Raw genomic sequence first — 23,695 nt, forward strand, 5'->3', positions numbered from 1 at the left:
TGCAGGTGTCTATGCTTGGATCTATGTTTGGAATCTAAAAGATTGAGCAATTTTAAGAAAATTACTGTTTTTGTGTAGGAGAGACGTCAGACTAACATATTCTATAAACTCTGTAGAACAGTGATAATCGTCTCTCTTAATTGATCGGTAGTGTCTTTAATTTCCTAAAAATTTTTCTGGTCAAACAGTGGCTTCTCTCTACTGGCCCACCCTGGAGATCTAAGTTTAACACATAACAAAATATTCTTTTAATATGCGATTCCTAGAAATTAAATTCACTGTCACCTTGACATTGCCCTGTCCAGTGTCCAGCTGTTACAACTTCTTATTCAAACTCATGAAGAAAGTAAAACTGAAGTCAGGACTTTCTGTGTTCTGTTCTCTCACAGCCTCAACATTTAATTTGCTATGTCACCTTTGGCAAATCAGCTCGCCAAGCCTTATTTTGCTCACCTGTAAAATTGAACTTATAAGTCTACTTTCCACAAATGTTGTGAGGATGAAATGAACAACAAACGTGAAGGCCCTGGATACATTCAATTAAAAAAAAAATTTTAAAAAAAGGTTGTTGTATCTATCTACTAAATATGCATAATATGGTTAGCGTTTGTTTTGCAAAGAGAGAGATGGCCATTTGCTATCTACAGGATTAGATTGTGCAATACTATTTCTATTGAATAAATGAACAGACACATTTACTTAGAAATACTAGTATTTAAATTTAGAGCTGTATACTAATTCAAAAAATAAATGAATTTATTTATTCATGGAAATGATAAGAGATAAAAGCAATGGAATGGCAATGGAAAAGATAAAAGATAATTCATCCTCCCATGGAGACAGGACTTAGTAGAGGGTTACATTCCAGAAAAGGTGGCTGGCTACCCAAGCCTCACTAATCCAAACGTGACAATAATTACCATAACTAAGCAGTAATATTCCTTCATATTATTCATATTATTCATCAAAAAGCTATCTAGGTGTTAATCAACAAATTAATACAGGAATGAATAGCATACAGTATATTCATTTACCTTTATTTGGCAGAACCCAGGGAGAGGAAGTGTGCTTGATTGGGGAGCTTGCAGGAGCAACATGGGAAGGAAAGAGTTGGACTTAGAAATTCTGAAAAAGGCTACTTGAAACTCCATACTATGGGATAGGTGACTGGCAAGATGCAGTAGAGGTCTCTAATAGAAAAAAAAAAAAAGTCTGTAAATGAAGGCCAATGTTTAACTCCCTTAACCTATCTGAAATGGTGATGATAGTGAGGGGGATGATGATGATGGAGAGGAGGAGCAGGATAATTTCCTTCTGTCATTTGTAAGGTTTGTGTAGTTGACTTCAGCTTATTGAGGTAGAATTGGTTGATCTTGATATTCCTTTTAACAGTGGCTTGTTAAGAATGGTGATCAGACTCATATTCTCATTAATGAGGCACCAGGGCAAGTTTTCTGGGGCTTCCTGGGAAAGTCCTTCCTTACTTTTAATGGAGAACAATGGAAACCCAGACTCTGCAGCCAGATGTGAATGAGGAAACAGGTTGCCTTAATTGTTGATAGCAGCTATATTACAATTACATGGAGATTGAAGTAAGGGGGAAAAAAAAACAACACATACAGAAACGTGGAGTTGGCCATTGCAGAGAAATGGAGCAAAATCCCAAATCAGACCACTCAAGCAATTTGTTCTTCATCTGGACTTTTAGTTATGGGAGGCAATAAAATGCCTTTAGTTTGAGTGGGGTTCCTGGTTACCTGTCATTGAAACTATTCTGATGTGCTACCTAGTAGGAAACACATCAGGGACTTTCAGGAAAGCTGCTAAATCAAGTTCAAAGGTAAGTCAAGTACAAAGTCTGACATTAGCAGTAGTAATCGTAAGCCAAAACCAGAGGGGAAAAGGATAATAAAATTAGAAATGACTATTATTATGAAGAAATAATTTATAAGCACAAATTTTATACTACTTACCTTATGTAAAAAAATTATTTTCTTGTTGAAAGAGAGGGAGCACAAGCTGGGAGGAGGGGTGGAGGGAGTGTGAGAGAGAGAATCTTAAGAAGCCTCCATGCCCAGTAGAGCCCAACTCAGGGCTCGATCTCACAACCCTAAGATCATGACCTGAGCTGAAATCAAGACTGGGATGCTTAACTGAATGAGCCACCCAGACACCCCTGTCAAAGATACTTTAAAAGATGGATAAATAACTCTCGTATGCCAAAATAGATTGCATGAGTAAGGATATCTCTACATTGGTTCGCTGCTCTCTGGGTATCAGTGGCTGGCAGCCTATTTCCTGAGTACCAGGATCATGTGGGGTCAACCCGTGGCCCAGGTGACACATGCTCAGGCTGCTAGTTTCATATCGCTCCTCTTATGGAATCATAGCATTTCATTCTCCATAGAACTAAGTGGATTATTTTCTTATGCCAGGAAATTATAATGCACTTATGGGCTAGTGCCTGGATTCTTTCCTTGTTACTGTGTGGAATAAAATTTGCATTGTATTTTGAAAATACAATTGTCTATGAAAGCACAAGCATTACTTTCGTAGCAATACAAAAATATAACTTTAAGAAAAACAGAAACTCAACTCCCTTTCATAATATTTGGCAATATCTGACGTTTAGGATTGAAAGTCTTCAATAAGAAGAGAAGATGATGAGGATGAATTCTCTGTATTTTTTTCACTTTTTCCTGAAGTTAAAAAAAAATTAAGATTTTCTTTTTTTTTTTAATTATCTCCACACCCAACATGGGACTTGAACCTACAATCCTGAGATCAAGAATCACAAACTCTGCCAACTGAGCCAGCCAAGTGCCTTTCCTAAAGGTTAAAATTTGCAACTACCATGTGACCTGAAGAGGACTTGTAAAAATGTGAGTGAATTCTCTTTCCAGCACATTTCATTCCTCATTGCATTTTAAAAATCTAAAATTTAACTTATATCAGGAAAAATTACACAAGAATTAAAAAGCTGGTTAATTAACTAACCTTTTTCTCCCTCTCACCTGAGTAGGTAAATTCCAATCCTAGTCTGGATTTAACTCTCTGATCCTACGCCCTCTCAAGTATACCTATTTCACTTCAAAACTCCTGTAATTTCAAGAATAATTTAAGTATTTCCCCTCCATATAGTCACTCTGGCATTTGATCTTTTTCTTGTCTTAAAAGTTTGAGGCTCAAAAAAAAAAAAAAAAAAAAAAAGTTTGAGGCTAACACTGCACATGTAATCATATCCCGGCTGTCCAAGGAACCAGTCTTTCCCCAGTTCCCTTCCCTCCTCACCACCCTCCCACCCAGCCAGGTCATGGGGCAGCCTTTACCTCAAAATTGGCCTGTTACTACAGCAAACCACAGAGCGAACAAGTCAATACTCAGCTTCCGAGCTTCAGAAGCATAAGCTGCAAAGTCAGAGCCACTGTTTCCTGTACCTGGAGGTAGCGTTCAAGGTTGCCAGACTAGAATTGGGGATGCGTTGCTGGCAGGGGATCCAGAAGGTTTACATATTAAGGTGTGAGTCCCAGGAAATGGGCTCTGTGCCCGGGCTGATGTCTGAGGCCAAATACTGGGAAAGAGAAGAACTGTGGAAACCCTAATTACAGCAGTAGTTGGGGGGATATATTCTGAACCCCAGTTCAAGTAAAGTCCTGGGAGTCAGCACGACCTCAAGGGCCCCTTTATCCAATGTGGTGTGGTGTGGGTTGAACTGTCTGTGGCATGTCTAGGCAAAAGTGGTCTGAGGTAGCCTGAGAGGATTCTTGGGCCTGCATGCTTTGGGAGCCCAGCCAAATATTTTTCCAAGCCTTTTGGAGGGGCAATGTAGTAATGGTAGAGTTGAAACAAAATGCTTCAAAGTTGGGGAGGAGGCTCAAATGCCACGGATGTGCCACTGGCCTGACCTGCAGACTAGATGAGAAATGGGAGGAAGGACAGGTCCAGCCCATACCAGCATCAAGAGAACAAAGGGACCAAGGCCTGGTTTCCCTTCTGGTGCTCCTGCATCAGTAGCCTAATGCACTCGCTAGTCACCACTCATGTTTTTCTGTTTTTTCCCAAGTTTACTTCATTGAAGAAGAGGGATTGATTACTTCTTTGTCATAAAACTTACACAAATAGCATCTGCCCACTTATGCATCAGTTCAGGATTTTAAAAATATGTGTCTGTCCCAAATAGAACAATGAAACAGGGATTTGAGTTTGCAGAAAAGGTTGAGACAATTTAGGGCATCATGTATATAATTACTCGTTTGTAAGATTTTTATAAAACCACCTTTGCTACTCTTGCTGCAGCTTAAAATTGCAATATATTGAACATTTAGCTAAAAATAGTGCTAGAATGTAAATTCTGTAAATGATTATAGTGTCGTTCATACTGAGAGATGTTTCATGAGAAATATGAGCAAAAGTAAAACAGCTTTCAAATGTTGCAGATGGTGATGTTTATTATTCTTTCCTTTTGTAACTGGTTTGTTTCACTAAGCATAATGTCTCAAAGTTCATCCACACTGTAGAATGTGTCAGAATTCCCTTCGCTTTGTAAATTTTATTTTAATTCCAGTAGAGTTAACCAAAAGTGTTAAAATAGTTTCAGGTGTACAATACAGTGATTCAACAATTCCACACATTACTCAGTGCTCATCAAGGTGTGCTCATGATCCTCTTCAGCAGATGATGTTGAACTGAACATTTTGGAAAGCAGATGGTTTAAAACTTTAAAATGCATGATACAAATGATAATTTTTTAAAAAGCAGTTTTAAATACATTTTTGCTAACAAAACTTCATGAACAGATACAATAATGGAGAGAAAACATTTGTTGTACCAAGACTTTATTGAGTTTCAAGGTTAGGCCTTTTCCTATAACTGTAATGTGAATTTTTTTCCCCCAGGTTTTCTGAACCTAAAATTTTTATTTAAAAAAATTTTTTTTAAGATTTTATTTATTTATTCATGAGAGACACACAGAGAGAGGCAGAGACACAGGCAGAGGGAGAAGCAGGCTCCCTGCGGGGAGCCTAATGGAGGACTCAATCCCACAACCCCAGGATCACAACCTGAGCCAAAGGCAGATACTCAACTGCTAAGCCACCTAGGTGGCTCAGGACACCTAGGTGTCCCTGAACCTAAAATTTTTAAAAATGAGGATATAGTAACAGTACAAAGTGGAGAATATCTGCATTATCCAGAACAGTCCCTGGCCCATAGATGCATTAGAAACCACCTTTATTTGATGAATGATTACTCTCTCCTTCTCTAAATATCACCCTACTGTTAATTCAGTTTAAAGTCATGTTATCTTGACAATCCATGCTGAACATGGAGTAAACTAAAACACTTTAGTATTGAAAAATTTTTCAGTGAAATCATGTCTCTCTCACTGCATTTCATGGTTATCTACACTTGAGCACAGGAATTTTTGATTGATTACATCATGTCCTTTTAAGATAAATTAATTTGTTCCTTTTTCTATTTTTTTTTTCAGTTGGTCTCAAAATACAGATCCTTTTGACCATGTTTCCCATCATGCACAAGTTTTTAAGAATTAGAAGCAATATTATTCATTTGTGTGTATATCTAAGTTAAGAAATTTTTTTTTTACAATTCATGGAGCGGCTATTGGAGTCCTACCAACATCCTACTAGTCTTACCTTCCTTACTAGTAGTAAGCTTAAAATGCTTAATTGTAATCCACAGTTACTTCATTGGACTGCTGTTGAAAATAATGATAATCAACCAAGAGCTAGGGTATATTAGAGGGGTGGTAATAAAACATATGCTCTGGTAGACAGAACAGTGTCTTCCACACACATACCCTAGGATCCATGTTTTAACTCCCAGAACCTGTGAATGTATTTCCTTAAATACTAAAGGGACTTTGCAGAAATCATGAAATTAAAGACACTGAAATGGGAAGAGCATCTTAGATGACTCGGGTGAGCCCAGTGTCATCCCAGAGGCCCTACAAAAGGAAAGAGAAAAGCAGGAACCTTGGAATGAAGGACTGAGATATGACGATGAAGACAGATTTGAGGAAGCTAGGCTCCTGGCTTTGAGGATAGAGGCAGGTGTCACTGGCCAAAGAATGCAAGTGGCCTCTTGAAGTGACAAAGGCAAGAAAACAGATTCTCTCCCAGAGCCTCCAGAAGGAATGCAATGTCCCTGACACTCTGATTTTAGAACTTCTAACCTCTAGAGCTGTAAGATAAAAGTTTGTATTGTTTTAAAGCTGCAACATTTGTGATAATTTTTTACAATGGCTAATATAAGTACAATTCTAGGACAAAAGAATGTTGAGGTAAAGACATAGGCTGTGTCACATCAATGCGGGCCTAGCTCCTTCTGGCCCCGAAATCCTCCCGGAAGTGGCCTTTCATATCCTAGGAATTTGAGACAACTCGTTCACCAGAAGGGGATCAATCTGAAACCCAGGAGGTTTAGAGCAGGAGGTTCTGAATGAGACGATAGGTCTCTCAGGAGGTATTGAACTGTTCCCCCAACAAATTGTATGGATTTCCTCCGGGAAAATATTCAGAGCTTTCCTCAGTTTCTCGAAGTACCTAAAAAACTTTAAGAAGCATTACAGTGGTTTAAATTTGCCTAATTTTATTAAGTAATTTGCAAAATTGCCCATTGTCTTTAAGATTGCAATCATATGAAAATATGAAAGAAATTGGTGACTACAGATGAGTGATTCCCAGCCTGATCAGGCGTCCATGTTGAGCACACTCTACAAACGTGGGCTCTGGCTCCTACTCCGCTGGCTCCTATAGGCTTTGTGTTGGTAACCAGTGGACTTTTGGGGTTGTGGGCAGGCCTTTCACTTTGGTAGCTGCTTAGCTTAATATGTTCTCAGTTTATTCTTTTTCTTTTTTTTTTTTTGAAAAAATTTTTTTATTGGTGTTCAATTTACCAACATACAGGATAACCCCAAGTGCTCGTCACCCAATCACTCCCACCCCCTGCCCTCCTCCCCTTCTACTACCCCTAGTTCGTTTCCCAGAGTTAGGAGTCTTTACGTTCTGTCTCCCTTTCTGATATTTCCCACACATTTCTTCTCCCTTCCCTTATATTCCCTTTCACTATTATTTATATTCCCCACATGAATGAGAACATATAATGTTTGTCCTTCTCCGACTGACTTACTTCACTCAGCATAATACCCTCCAGTTCCATCCACGTTGAAGCAAATGATGGGTATTTGTCATTTCTAATAGCTGAGTAATATTCCATTGTATACATAAACCACATCTTCTTTATCCATTCATCTTTCGATGGACACCGAGGCTCCTTCCACAGTTTGGCTATTGTGGCCATTGCTGCTAGAAACATCGGGGTGCAGGTGTCCCGGCGTTTCATTGCATCTGTATCTTTGGAGTAAATCCCCAACAGTGCAATTGCTGGGTTGTAGGGCAGGTCTATTTTTTACTCTTTGAGAAACCTCCACACAGTTTTCCAGAGTGGCTGCACCAGTTCACATTCCCACCAACAGTGTAAGAGGGTTCCCTTTTCTCCGCATCCTCTCCAACATTTGTGGTTTCCTGCCTTGTTAATTTGCCCCATTCTCACTGGTGTGAGGTGGTATCTCATTGTGGTTTTGATTTGTATTTCCCTGATGGCAAGTGATGCAGAGCATTTTCTCATGTGCGTGTTGACCATGTCTATGTCTTCCTCTGTGAGATTTCTGTTCATGTCTTTTGCCCATTTCATGATTGGATTGTTTGTTTCTTTGGTGTTGAGTTTAATAAGTTCTTTATAGATCTTGGAAACTAGCCCTTTATCTGATAGGTCATTTGCAAATATCTTCTCCCATTCTGTAGGTTGTCTTTGAGTTTTGTTGACTGTATCCTTTGCTGTGCAAAAGCTTCTTATCTTGATGAAGTCCCAATAGTTCATTTTTGCTTTTGTTTCTTTTGCCTTCGTGGATGTATCTTGCAAGAAGTTACTGTGGCCGAGTTCAAAAAGGGTGTTGCCTGTGTTCTCCTCTAGGATTTTGATGGAATCTTGTCTCACATTTAGATCTTTCATCCATTTTGAGTTTATCTTTGTGTATGGTGAAAGAGAGTGGTCTAGTTTCATTCTTCTGCATGTGGATGTCCAATTTTCCCAGCACCATTTATTGAAGAGACTGTCTTTCTTCCAATGGATAGTCTTTCCTCCTTTATCGAATATTAGTTGACCATAAAGTTCAGGGTCCACTTCTGGATTCTCTATTCTGTTCCATTGATCTATGTGTCTGTTTTTGTGCCAGTACCACACTGTCTTGATGACCACAGCTTTGTAGTACAACCTGAAATCTGGCATTGTGATGCCCCCAGATATAGTTTTCTTTTGTAAAATTCCCCTGGCTATTCGGGGTCTTTTCTGATTCCACACAAATCTTAAAATAATTTGTTCTAACTCTCTGAAGAAAGTCCATGGTATTTTGATAGGGATTGCATTAAACGTGTATATTGCCCTGGGTAACATTGACATTTTCACAATATTAATTCTGCCAATCCATGAGCATGGAATATTTTTCCATCTCTTTGTGTCTTCCTCAATTTCTTTCAGAAGTGTTCTATAGTTCTGAGGGTATAGATCCTTTACATCTTTGGTTAGGTTTATTCCTAAGTATCTTATGCTTTTGGGTGCAATTGTAAATGGGATTGACTCCTTAATTTCTCTTTCTTCAGTCTCATTGTTAGTGTATAGAAATGCCACTGATTTCTGGGCATTGATTTTGTATCCTGCCACGCTACCGAATTGCTGTATGAGTTCTAGCAATCTTGGGGTGGAGACTTTTGGGTTTTCTATGTAGAGTATCATGTCATCAGCAAAGAGGGAGAGTTTGACTTCTTCTTTGCCAATTTGTTTTTTTTTTTTTTTAAAGATTTTATTTATTTATTCATAGAGACAGAGAGAGAGAGAGAGAGAGGCAGAGACACAGGCAGAAGGAGAAGCAGGCATCATACAGAGAGCCTGACGTGGGACTTGATCCCAGGTCTCCAGGATCATGCCCTGGGCTGCAGGCGGCGCTAAACCGCTGCGCCACCGGGGCTGCCCTTCTTTGCCAATTTGAATGCCTTCTCAGTTTATTCTCACATGAGCCCCTGAGTGTTGGAAAGAGCCTCTTGAGGCACCTGAATAGTCAGGAGTGATCTGGGATTTTGGTGCAGGCCTGCACTGTCACTGAATCTGGATAGCACTATGGTGGGGGAAGAATGATTCAAGGTTTCTTACATACCACACAAGGGAGAGGGTATTTTGAGCTGCTACCTACCGTTAGGCAGTGCGTCTCAGGTGTGGCTTAGGACCAGCAGCATTCGTATCACCTAGGGACATGTTAGAAACACAATCGCCCAGCTCTGCTCCAGTCTCCCTCTCAACGCCAAACATACTGAAACTCTGGGTTAGGGCCCAGCAACCTGTGTTTTAACAAGCCTTCTAGGCATGTTTAATGCCAAAACTGGAAAATCCTATGCTGAAGTATAAACTCCCTTATCTGCCTATAGAGTGTCTTACATTGATTTTATTTTCAAGAAACAATATTCAATTATATGTTAGTTTTCCAGGATGGGGAGAGAAAAGAGGAAAAGGAAGTCAAATTAACAGAAAGGGGATATTACTTTGATTTTTTTCCCCTTTTCTCTCCTTAAAAGGTATAGTAACACAATCTTTTACTTAACACTTGTGGCCACAAATAACTTTTTAGGTAGCTGGTCGTTGACCTAAAAAGCATCAGAATTCAATGAAAACACTTCCAGAGGTTTATGAGTCTCTTGGGCACTTTTCCTGTGATTAGATCTTTATCATCAGGTCAGTAGGTCAGCTTTATCTAATCTCCTGCAGTTTGAACAGCTAAACTTATAAAAACAAGCATATCAAGGTCAAATTAAATTAAAGCAAAATATGTAGGCTGGGAGTGGCTTAGGGCAAACATCAATGGACGCAGAAATCTAATTAAAAAATTTCTTACCCCTCCTAACTTGACATATGCACTTAACTTCTGCATGACCTTTCTTAGTTTTAATGTTCAACCAGGTGTGCCTAAATCTAGACTCACCACATGACAAATGTTAAATAGGAAACGATGCTGTGACAACAGATGTAAACCAGGCAAACAGGGATGTATGAGCTCCATCTAGATCCCAGAGGCCAATATAAATAGATTACCAGGTGCAATGAATTGTAGTGAATGCTTCAAAAACTCTTTCCTCAGCTCTTATTTTCCATCATATTTTTAGGCACATCCTCCCCTTTGACTTCTTCCATCTAAAAATCACCCCATTCTGATCACTGGCATTTTCTTTGGCTGATGGACTGGATGCCCTTGAAGTCTAAAGGCAGCCTTACTGCTGGGAACAGAGCCTAATTTATGGAACGTCAGCAATCCCCTTCCATCCCATAATTGTCATTCAAGCTCAGTTTTGAATGCAAGATTTTTAATTAAAATCCTCTTATTGGATTTGTTCACAATATCATTTATCTTACTTAGAATCTGTATTATGTGGATGACTATTACAAATTGTCTTATTTCTCTTAATTATATCCTTTGTATGAAAAATCAACTGTGTTTCCAGAGTTGAGCTTAATCAATATATCTTGCATAGTTAAAGGTCTGATCATGCATCATCTACACAGCTCAGCCTCTCCAAACACATTCACATCTACATCTTCATTAAGCCACTTCTGTCTACCCTCAGTTGTTCAAAATATCCTTCTGTTTTATGACCAACAACTTAACACTACTTTCCATCCTCTATTTCTCATTTGTTATCTTCTCCATCACTTGTGTACTTTTTTTCTCCTGCATTTATCATACTGTGTCCTGGATCTTTCTGATCACTCAGTTTACTCCTGCTGGAGGAAAAAAACAAAAAACAAAAAACAAAAAGGCCCTCCCCTCAACCTTGCCTCCCTTTATAGCCACCATTCCATCTCACTAGAGCTAAGGTTCTTGCAAGTCTGCTAGGCCCTTGTTATTTCTACTTCCTTATTTCCACTGCATCTTTACTCACTGAAATCTTTTTTTTTTTTTTTTAAGATTTATTTTAGCTAGAGACAGAAAGCGAGAATGCACAGCTATGCCCACAGGCAAGTGAGCATGAGCGATTTAGCAAGGAGAAGCAGAGATAGAGGAAGAGACACTCAAGCAGACTCTCTGCTGAGCTTTGGGGTGGTGGTGGTGGTGATGTAGGACTGGATCTCAGACCTTGAGATGTTGATCTGAGTCTAAACCAAGATTCGGACTCTTCGCTAACTGATCCACCCAGACGTGGAGATATATATATATATATATATATATATATATATATATATATATATATTTCATATACCTGAAATCTATTTTTGAATCTGTTATGATGTCAAAATTGCTCTCTAAATGTCCTTAATGATCAATATATGTTAAATTCAATGACTTCTCACTATTTTCCGTTTAGACTTACAAGCTTCATTTGACATATTTGGGTGCTTATTTCTTTTTGAAACTCTTGAATCTCTTGACTTCTAGGATATTATTTTCTCTGGATTCTCTCCCATTTCATCTCAAAGTCCTTTGCCCTTCTTTTTAATACAGTTTCTTAAATTTGATGGCTCTTAGAATTTCAACCTACTGTATCTTTGATCACAGTAAAGTGTACCATTATCCATTCACCCAATGAGCCAGGACAGAAACTTTAGTCTGATTAGATGCAAAATTTAGTCCTTTGCTTCTCCCATGATAAGATTATAAAATACATCTCTTAGATATATACCTGTGCTGGTTACTCTTCCCTCACACCCTTCTTAACCTTGGTAATTCATGCTCACTATTCAACAGTCATCAGTGACTTTGTTTTTACCAAGAAATCTTCTTTACTACATAAGCAATTTCTGAATAGAACTACATAAACAAAGCTTGAAGTATTTAAGTAACTTAGTCTGTCTCTGGCCAACTGAGTGCACATTTCCCATTCACAATATGAAAAGCAACTGAATTGAGTTATTTAAGACTGACTCGCATTTAGGTTCTGGTAGCTGTCTCTTAGAGCCTGTTAACTGGTCATACCATCTGGCATTGTTTTCATTATCAAGCATAAGCAAGCATAAAGCTATGAAAATGAGATAGAAGAAATACTCACATGAACCCCCAATTCTACATTATTGGCATAGTAGATGAACTACCAGTTCTTCTAAAGCAACTCCAGAGAGATCCTAGTATAGGATCCAGAGCCATAGTAGATCCTAGAAAAAATGGAATTTGTCTTCTGCACATATTCATTGCCCTTTATTTCTGTCCTTCTTTTTAGTTCCTGGTGCCCCTGTCTTTCTAGTGTCTTCTAGATTATAAACACTTATAAGACCACTTGCTCCATATCTCTAATATTTTTTAAGATTTTATTTATTTATTCATGATAGACATAGAGAGAGAGAGAGAGAGAGAGGCAGAGACACAGGCAGTGGGAGAAGCAGGCTCCATGCCGGGAGCCTGATGCAGGACTCAATCTCGGGACTCCAGGATTGCGCCCTGGACCAAAGGCAGGCGCCAAACTGCTATAATATCTCTAATATTATATATATTGTTACTGTGTTTTTCCTCAGAATTAGCTAAACTGAAGAAAGTTGATGTTAAATATGCTTGCATTAAACTTAAGCCCATTTGAATCTTGATGGAATTGGGTACTAGGGCAAAGCAGCCAGTAAATCTGTTAAACCCTTGACCTATAAATATGAAATATAATATTTATGATTAAATTCAGATTCCCTTTTAATGAGATTTTATGCTGTTTATATTAACACTCTAATTTTTCAAAAGGTTGAGAAATGAAGAGCCCTGGGGTACCTGGATGGCTCAGTCAGTTAAGTGTCTACCTTTGGCTCAGGTCATGATCTCAGGGTCCTCAGATGAAGCCCCATGTCTGGCTCCCTGCTCAGGGGGGAGTCTGCTTCTCCCTCTCCTTCTCCCCCGCCCCCTCCCGCTTGTGCTCTACTGCTCATTCTCTCCTTCTTTCTCTCAAATAAATAAAATCGTTTTTTAAAAAGCTGACTTACCTGCAGAAACAGTAAAAAGGAATAATGACAGTCACCCAAAATAAACAACAACAACAAAAACAAACAAAAAGAAATGAAGAATAATGCCTGGGTGGATCAGTCAAGCATCTGGCTTCTGCTCAGGTTATGATCTCAGCGTCCTGGGATCCAACCCCACATAGGGCTTCCTGCTAAGCAGGGAGTCTGCTTCTCCCTCTCCATGTTTGTGCTTTCTCACTCGTTTTCTCTCTCTCTCTCTCTCTCTCTCTAATAGGAAAATAAAATTAAACAATGAAGAGATGTTTGAACTACATTAGAAAGCTGAAATGAGTGTAAAAAATCATAATAAGATTGGAATTATCTTTACCAATAGTGGCAAACTAGGTAATTAAGAACACTTTTCCCACTGAGAAAGGGGAAAACCTGCACCAAATACATTGCAAAACAACTCTCGCTTGAAGTGATCGGGATCCTAACAAGGTAGAAAACACCACTGGATGAGAAGACAGAAATTCAGATAATTGAATCTTGACAGAAATGCAGAGAACTGCACAATCCCTTTGGGGCTGCTTTGGCCCAGGGGTCTTCTGTTAACCCAAGTGGTGGCAGGGAAGCTCATCCCCTCTATTGAACAAATTTGGGGGATATGAGACAAAAGCACTCCAGAAGCCACCAATGGCAGAAACTCTTCTAAACCTATGAGTTTTAGGGCTCAGAAGATGACACTGTAGGAGTCAGAGTAGACTGGGAATGAGTTCGTTCCTGCAGAGAATGTACAATAGTGTGAAGGCATCTGAGAAGTTCTGAAAGAGTCCACTTATAACAGCACTTAATATTTTTCCATGCAGTGTAAACTGGCATTTGAATTTGAATTTGTGACTAATATCCACAGTGTGAGTTAAAACCTATAATATTTCTATTTCCTTTTCATACAGTTTGCTTCCTTGTTAATCCTTTTTCTACCTTTGTGACGTCTTTTACCATTTTCTCACATATGTGCCTCTCACTTAAATTTGATCTTGATCTCTATTAGTCTGCTGGAATCTATGAGTTGAAGTCTTTAATCAGTTTCAGGAAATTTTTAGTTTTTATCACTTCAAAGATGCCTTCTGTCTCATTCTTTGTTTCTCTTTGTTCCTTCTGGGACTTAAGTGAAATGTGTGTTAGGCCTTCTAGAAAAATACAACTTAATAAAACTGATAAAAAAAGGAGGTCATAAATCTGAATATTCTTCTAACTCTTAAGTAAATAAAATCTGTAATTAAAGATTTATTATACTGGGGCACCTAGGTGGCTCAGTGATTGAGTGCCTGCCCTTGGCTCAGGTCATGATCCCGGGGTTCTGGGATCGAGTCCCACATCGGGATCCCTGCAGGGAGCCTGCTTCTCCCTCTGCCTATGTCTCTGCCTCTCTCTCTGTGTCTCTCAAGAATAAATAAATAAAATCTTAAAAAAATAATAAAATAAAAAATAGACTTATTATACATCTAAAATAGTTAAGATATTATAATGATATCACAAAGAGAGAAATAAAACAGGGAAGAGAACAGGGAACCCAGAAATAGGCCAGTGTGCATATAGACATTTGCCTTGAGAAAAGTAGCCCTGTAGAGTGGTGGGGAAATGACAAGGTTTTCAAAATATCATGTTGTGAAAATTGGATCTCCATGTGGAAAAGTAATGAAACTTACCACCCTGCCACAAACAAAAATCAATTACAAATCAATTGCAAATGTGAATGTAAAAGTAAAACCATGTTGTTTTTAGAAGATAAGAGAATATGAACTCGTGATATGTAAAAATATAAGCAGAACCAAACATGAAGTATGAAGACTAAAACCTCTAATTCAATAAAATTAAGACCTATGTTTCTCTAAGTCGATTGTTAAGAAGATAAAAATTTAAGCCACAAATGAGAAACATACATACACAGAGCACTCAGTTTTTATTGAAAATAATATGTAATATTATGTAAATGGCTAGAATAGCAAATATCTATAACCCTATATTAGAGGATAAACTTATTTTTGCATATCAGTGTCTATATGCTTGAATATTTTTATATTATAATCATGGTGTACATGTAGTTTTGGATTATTTTATTGAAACATAAATGTTTGATTTCCTACATTCCTTATTTTTAAAGTATGGATATAGAGTATTATTTATATATAATAAAAGTTGGACCTAACTTATGTCAATATTTTAAAGAGAACAAAGTTTTATTGGCAGAAACAAATATGGCATAAGTGCATGACACATGGAAAATACCCAATAAATTAGTCTTCATTACTTAATGTATTTTATGGTTTCTGTTATAAAATTGAATAGATTAATATGAATCAAGTATTAGAAAAGCTTTCATATTTAAGACTTTGTGGTAGCCTTTAGTGAAATTAAAATTTCTGAGTTAAAGACTTAATGTTTAAATTCAATTTAGTGCATCTTATTTAGCAAGTAGAAAAGTCCATAGTAATAAAATAACATGAACACTAAAAATTATAGTTATAATATAGGAAAAATATTTTTAACTGTGAGGTGGACATTTCATTTATTAGAAATTCCAGAAATGCATAAACATAGAGAAGTTAAATATATCCAATGTTGGAAACTTTTAAGTGGCAGAGTATGGATAGAATCTAGTTTTCCTGAATATAATATTACATTGTATCTAATAACTTTGATGTTTTAAAATGTTAATGAAGATTAACTATAGTAGTATTTCATGAGAGTTTCAGCCAAGAATCAAATAATAGGTTGAATGGTATGGATTTTAACTTCTCTATATCTATGTATCCTTTGTTATATAAAGATACTTACATGACAAAATTTACACTTTTAATTTATATTACATTTTATATATTTGTATACATGGCTTCTGCATGTGCACACATACAGAAATATGTAAATGATAAGGCACCTTTCTACTTTAAGTTATTCTTTCAAATTTTCTATTTATTGATTTGTCTTCCACATAATCTTAGCAATAACAGCCTACATAGCAAAATAAATGTTTTCACTACAAAAGAGGTGATTTCATTTTATTTTTAAGTTTTTATTTATTCATTTAAATAATCTCTGCACCCAATATGGGGTTCAAACTCAACGACCCGGAGATCAAAAGTTGCCTGCTCTTCCAACTGAGCCAGCCAGGTGCCCTGTGGCATGATTTTAATAATAAATAGTTACCAATAACCACTTAGTTAGGTTGTGCTAGGTTTGGTAATTGTGTTTGGTTCTGCTTTCTGAATGCAAGAATATATGAGCAATTTTCCCTTACTATTTTAAAATAACTTTTAATAATTAAAATCTTGATGAGTGCCAACATTAATGCAGATAGGAATCACCAAATGATATAGTTAAGATGCACCCTCTGATACTGTAAGGTTCATGATTCAAGATTATGCCTTTCCAGCAGCCTCCCACAGGACATCCATGCTGCTAGTGCTCAGGTCATGCTTTGACACAAAGGCTGAGCCTCCTCTACTGCCTTCTGTTTACAAGTTCCCCAGGCTTAGTTTTTTTCTTCAATTGCTTCTTCGCTTTGGTGTTTGGCATTCTGTGCTTCTCCCCAGGTTATTATCTCAGGACATTATCCCTCTTGAAGTATCTTCTACATATAGAAAACTCCCCCGAGGCCCCCCCAAAATACCCCAATACATTCTCATTTCAAATTTATTTTTCAACCAATTGTCCTGTCAGTTACTGAAAACATCTGTAATATGAAAGTTTTCCATCCTTATTAAAAATATCTTTTTTTCTTTTTATAGATCTATCTTCTGAAGGGAAGGACTCAGTTGAGACCAAACAGACCAGATGCCAGAAGCACGGATATTAGACTCCAGTCTAAATGAGCTCGGGGGCTGCAGACTCCACAGGCAGGAAGAAAGTGATGCGGAAATAGAAGAGAAATGCGTTTGCTCATGGAGTCCTGGAGTTTAAATTTAGCTACCCCAACAGGGGATTTGATTTTGCACTTCTAGAAACTGACAGACAAGCCTGAGGTAAAAGTAAACTCTGTCCTATCCTGGTGCCTCCCTATCTTTGTACATGCCACACAAAGTTTTATTTTATCGTATTAATTCGGCAAAGTACTGAGAAGGGGGAGCTCCTTGTGTCTGTCTTTTCCAGATATCACCCTAAACCCAGCTTTGAATGAAAGAAATGCCAGACAGCCTCCTGATCCTGTTTGTTGGTAAGACTCACAAAAACCACCCTAAACTAGCTTTGCAGCAGTTCTTCATTATTTGAACTGGACTTTGCTTCCAGCCTTAGCATGATCCCCTATTTGCGTTATGCCCACGTAGGAGGCATGTGTGCGTGTCTGTGTGTTGGAAGGTGTTTATTTGTCTTTTTCATTGATAGTTTTCCATTTTGAGAGTAGCTGCATCCAAACTTGATGTAGTTACAGAAGAATATAATGCAGAGGTCCAAGATGTTGATCTTTTTTGAAAATTTTCAATTCAATTTAATTAACCTATAGTGTGTTATTAGTTTCAGAGGTAGGATTAGTGATTTATCAGCTGCATATAACACCCAGTGTTCGTGACATCACATGCCCTCCTTAGTACCCATCATCCAGTTACCCCATCTCCTCCCCCTTCCCTCCAGCAACCCTGTTTGTTTCCCAGAGTTAAGAATCTCTTATGGTTTGCCTCCCTCTCTGATTTTATATTGTTTTATTTTTCCCTCCCTTCCCCTATGATCCTCTGTTTTGTTTCTTAAATTCCATAAATGAGTGAAATCATATGGTATTTGTCTTTCTCTGATTGACTTATTTCGCCTAGCATAATAGCCTCTAGTTCCATCCAAGTCATTGCAAATGGCAAGATTTCATTCTCTTTGATGAGTAATATTTGATTTTATATATATATACATCACATCTTTATCCATTCATCTGTCAATGGACAGTTGGGCTCTTTCCATAATTTGGCTCTTGTGGACATTGCTGATATAAATATTGGGGTACAGGAGCCCCTTTGTATCCCTATGTTTGTATCTTTTGAGTGAATCCCTAGTAGTACAATTGCTGGATAAGATAGTCCTCTTTTTAACTTTTTGAGGACCCTCCATACTGTCTTTAGAGTAGCTCCACCAGCTTGCATTCCCACCAACAGTGTACAAAGGCTCCCCTTCCAAGATGTGGAGCTTAATACCACCATAACAGCACTCTAACAGGTCTAAAAGCTTAACTTGCTTCGAGTAACACACTCTTACTTGCTGACCTAAGTCCCTTGATCTGTAGCAGACAGGCCACGAGCCTCAAAGAGTGAAGAACTAAAACTTTCCCAGGCCACAGAGGCCAGCATGTCTGTTGGAAGCCACCTCAGCTTTTTGATTAGCCTAGCAATTTTTTTTTTTTTTTTTTAGCAAAATGTTTTTCTTTGTTCAGGTCATGCAAATGATTTCACTGACCCTCTTTGTGTATCTGTAGACCTTGCTGTCCCTTGCAGAAAGAACAGAGGACTCCTGCACATCATGAAACAAGAACTGGACCTGCTTGCACAACAACCCCCTGGGCACTGAGATAAGATTTGTAGCTGACACCAATGAATCTGCACATAATCAAGAAACGTTGCAGACCACTGCACTCCTTTTACTGATTAACTACCATAAACTCTTTTCAAAAACCCCTGGACCAGGCAGAAACCTCCACGTTGGCTAGGGGACAAGAGTCCACCTTCTCTCCAGGTGGTGAGCCTTCTGAATAAAGCTCACATTCCTTTCCAACCAAAACTTTTTCTTGAGTATTGGCCTTTTGAGTGACAAGCAGCCAAAATTGGGGTTTGGTAATACCATGAATGAGTGGGGTTTGGGGGTAGTTTTTCTTGGAGTAGGGGTAGATGTGTTCTCTTTTGGGGACTAGAGACTGAACCAATTGAGTCAACATTTGATAACCAGAATTGTGGTCTGTGGTAGTCACTATGCTGTTTACCAAATGTTTCCTGTTCCTTTACTTCCAGGCTAGCATGGAAGATATTTCAGTTCCTGTTGAAGTTATAGGTGGCCATGGGATCTACTGTGGACAATCAAGTGTGATTAGAAATGGCATATGTCAATTTTGAGAGGAAAGTCTGATGATCACAGAAGATTCTATCTCTTAAGGATTATTAGGCAGAGCCCTCTCTGACCCACAGTGAACATGAACGTAAGCAAGAAAAAAATTTTCTTGGGTTAAACCATCATTATGGGGGACAATTTTTACTAAATAATAATATAGCACCTCTTCTGTCTAATGTAGACTTTAGCTTGCTCAGTATCTGTCCTGCTACTCCTTTCTGATTCTTTCTTTCTTTTTCCCTCATCTCTCCCCTACTTCCTTCAGCTTTAGTCCTTTTTTCAGTCTGTATTCCTTAAATTGTGATGGACAGTAAGTCTTTTTCAGAGTCCCTCAGGAGATAACACAAAAGTAGCCACCAATGTCTATTCTTAGGATCAACTCTGGTCAATGCCATACTACTCAAATAGAATTCATACTGACAATATAAATTATCTCTAGATGATCTGGAAATGATTCACATTAGCTAATGACTGGCCTTCTAAGTACTGGCCATATGTTTTTGTTGTAAATACTATTAGCTGATGGGTTGTAGCCATTATCTAAATTAGCAGATAGTTAAGCTTGGACGAGCAGTATGAAAATCCTTGACAGTTGGCAGCATGTTTAGACTCTGTTGTCTTTAGCTGCAGGGAAGGTGAACTGCAAGTTCAGTGGCTTGTCTTTCTTTGATCTGTGTGGAATACACATTTGTCCCCAGAAATCCCTTCAGTGAACCACATATATTATTCATGATAAAAACAACTTGAAAATAAATATAATTTCCCACCAGAGTCAAGAAATGCTAGCTTGATTTTTAAGTTTGTGAAGCAATGTATCAAACAAAAAAATAGGCAATGACATTTGAGGTACTTGTATTGTAAAATATTTTGTTTTGAGAATATATATACAGAGAGGGAATGTATGGATAAGTAAAAGATTATTGCAAATAGCAAAGAAACTAACATTATAAATTGAAATCTAAATGCCTAAGAAATATATAAAAAGTGTGTAGCCTCAAAAATAATCAGTGAAAGGAGAAGCCACAAAGACATATGATTAAATACTGTCATATTGGAAAAAAAAAAATCTGAAAGAATCGGAAAAAAAGGCATGGAAAGTTGAACCTATTATATTCATAATAGAATATAAAATAGATAAGAACCAATTTGGCAATATTTAATAAACCTTAGTATGATTGCACCCTTTGACCTATAAATATCACTTCTGGTTGTAGGCACGAGGGAATCTATCACACATTCACAGGGAGCTTATAAAAGAATGTTCACTGCAGTATTTCTTAGGGATAGCACAAAAGTAGAAATTTAAATTATTCTTCTATGGTGAATGAATGAATGGATTGTATTATCTTCATTCAAAGAAAGACTATGGGACTTTAAATGAACTAGATCTATAGACTAAATGTGGAAATATATCAGATACATAATGTTAGATGAAAAAATAAATGGATGGATACCGTTCATATAATTTTTAAAATTCCAAATTACCATGCATGGCCAGAGTCAAATAATTAATTGGGAAGGACATACACCAACTCAAGAAAAAATTTTCTCTCGGATGGAAAGAGGCACATTGGGAGGAATTGTAAAAGGGATTTCAAATACATCTAACTCATTTTATTACTTTAAAGAAGTTTTAACATAAGAAACAGCAAAAACAAGAAAAAACAGTAAAAGTCACTAAAAATTTTTTTAAAAGTCAAAACAAAACAATAAAAAAATATAGGTAACATTGGTTAAAGTGTTGCTGCATTTTATATTTTTTACATAGCTAAGAGTATTTTAACCTAATGAAATTCATTTTCCTTAAAAATGTCTCTTGCTTTAAAATTTTTATATTTTATATGTGTGTGTATTGTATGTACATTGTAGAATTTGCATCACTTTGAAATAACTGTAGTCTGTTGTATTGAATGTATGCACCATAATTAACTTACTGATACATTTAGATTATTTTGGTTCCACAGGAATAACCACCATGGATATGTTTGTATATAAAACTTTAAAATAGCAATTATAGTAATAGTAGCCATTTATTAAATGATTACTGTGTAACAAGTACTTGAGCAAGAGCTTTGAATGCAATATCCCATTTAATCTTCAACAAATCCCCTTGAGAAAGAATAATCCAAGCTATAAAATAAGTTTTAAATTCCACAAGGGCCCCAGCTTATGAGGGCCAGAACAGGCATTCAAACTTGAATCCACCTCTCCATCCATGACACTTGTATATGGCCTGTATTGGGGCTATATTCCCACTACACTGGGCTTTTGTTATTGTATTCAGGCTTGCTTCTTTGGAAAGCTTGATGAGGCAGAGACTGTTCTTCAACAAAAATCAATTCCTTTTGTTTCTGAGCTTGTAGGCTAGACTGTGTTCTTAGTGTTTCATGCAGCTGACTGATGGATTTTCACCATTGGATATGAGGTGAAATGATGTCTGTCAGTTTTGCATTAAAACTTGAAGTGAACGTATCTTCCCTATCCTCTCTCTTCTCTTAGATCTGCAGAGGATAAAGACAGAGGAGATAGCAATGCCTTAGAAGAGAGGAGCTTGGTCTCTGAATCACTATATTGAAGAAAGTCACTCAGTTAGGGCTATTGCGTGAGTGAGAAATTCACCTCTATTGTCTTTAAACCAATTTACATGCTTGAATCTTTCAGTTATAGCATCTCAACCTGTACTGACTTACACAATAAAATTCATAGATCAAAGATAATGAATATTTTCAAGGTTCTCTTTTTTTAAGGTTCTTAATAGACGATGGCAACTTGCTTTTTAAAAATTTTATATTAATTTACATGCTCACCAGAAATGCATGAGTGACTCTCTTATTTCATCTGCTAACATATAATGTTTCTAAAACAGCTTTATTATGTGATGTGGTATTATTTTTTTAATATGTCTTTCCAGTATTCTGTAGAATAGTAATACGTGGTGTCCTAGTACTGGTACTGGTGGTATAGCTTGGGGCTATTAATTGAGGAGCATGTTGGTTGTGCTAGTTTGGTGGAGGGAGAATGAAATTCACATGGAAGGACAAATGACGTGACCCTAAGAGTGTAGTGATATGAAGAACTATGGAAATAATTTTGGTGAAACTGAGTGTATGAAGGAGAAAAATAAAAAATGAACTGGTTAAAAGGGTATGGTAAAGAATGTAGGCCAGGGAAAGGGTATAAACACAGAGCTTTCTGAAAGACACTCCAAATCAAGCATATAGTAATGGGCTACTTGTTTAAAATAGCCCAATCTGAGCAAGAAGCAGAGTTGGATAGGTTTAAGATTTTTTTTAATAATAAATTTATTTTTTATTGGTGTTCAATTTACCAACATACAGAATAACACCCAGTGCTCATCCCGTCAAGTGCCCCCCTCCGTGCCCGTCACCCATTCACCCCCACCCCCCACCCTCCTCCCCTTCCACCACCCCTAGTTCGTTTCCCAGAGTTAGGAGTCTTTATGTTCTGTCTCCCTTTCTGATATTTCCCACACATTTCTTCTCCCTTCCCTTATATTCCCTTTCACTATTATTTATATTCCCCACATGAATGAGAACATATAATGTTTGTCCTTCTCTGATTGACTTATTTCACTCAGCATAATACCCTCCAGTTCCAACCACGTTGAAGCAAATGGTGGGTATTTGTCGTTGCTAATGCCTGAGGAATATTCCATTGTATACATAAACCACATCTTCTTTATCCATTCATCTGTCGATGGACACTGAGGCTCCTTCCACAGTTTGGCTATTGTGGACATTGCTGCTAGAAACATCGGGGTGCAGGTGTCCTGGCGTTTCATTGCATCTGTATCTTTGGAGTAAATCCCCAACAGTGCAATTGCTGGGTCAGTAGGGCAGGTCTATTTTTAACTCTTTGAGGAACCTCCACACAGTTTTCCAGAGTGGCTGCACCAGTTCACATTCCCACCAACAGTGTAAGAGGGTTCCCTTTTCTCCGCATCCTCTCCAACATTTGTGGTTTCCTGCCTTGTTAATTTGCCCCATTCTCACTGGTGTGAGGTGGTATCTCATTGTGGTTTTGATTTGTATTTCCCTGATGGCAAGTGATGCAGAGCATTTTCTCATGTGCATGTTGACCATGTCTATGTCTTCCTCGGTGAGATTTCTCTTCATGTCTTTTGCCCATTTCATGATTGGATTGTTTGTTTCTTTGCTGCTGAGTTTAATAAATTCTTTATAGATCTTGGAAACTAGCCCTTTATCTGATAGGTCATTTGCAAATATCTTCTCCCATTCTGTAGGTTGTCTTTGAGTTTTGTTGACTGTATCCTTTGCTGTGCAAAAGCTTCTTATCTTGATGAAGTCCCAATAGTTCATTTTTGCTTTTGTTTCTTTTGCCTTCGTGGATGTATCTTGCAAGAAGTTACTATGGCCGAGTTCAAAAAGGATGTTGCCTGTGTTCTCCTCTAGGATTTTGATGGAATCTTGTCTCACATTTAGATCTTTCATCCACTTTGAGTTTATCTTTGTGTATGGTGAAAGAGAGTGGTCTAGTTTAATTCTTCTGCATGTGGATGTCCATTTTTCCCAGCACCATCTATTGAAGAGACTGTCTTTCTTCCAATGGATAGTCCTTCCTCCTTTATCGAATATTAGTTGACCATAAAGTTCAGGGT

General features: G+C 37.6%; 1 long non-coding RNA gene across 1 annotated transcript; it reads left to right on the plus strand.

Annotated features, from left to right (window-relative positions):
• The first annotated feature begins 5,618 nt into the window (after positions 1–5,618).
• LOC112650213 (uncharacterized) lies at positions 5,619–21,789 on the plus strand. Its single transcript, XR_007413949.1, has 6 exons — positions 5,619–5,668; positions 16,767–17,000; positions 17,128–17,191; positions 18,431–18,690; positions 18,960–19,144; positions 21,556–21,789. It is a non-coding gene; the product is annotated as an uncharacterized LOC112650213 (long non-coding RNA).
• The last annotated feature ends 1,906 nt before the right edge of the window (positions 21,790–23,695 follow it).

Source organism: Canis lupus, chromosome 11, assembly GCF_003254725.2.
Source record: "Canis lupus dingo isolate Sandy chromosome 11, ASM325472v2, whole genome shotgun sequence".
Lineage (NCBI taxonomy): Eukaryota > Metazoa > Chordata > Mammalia > Carnivora > Canidae > Canis > Canis lupus.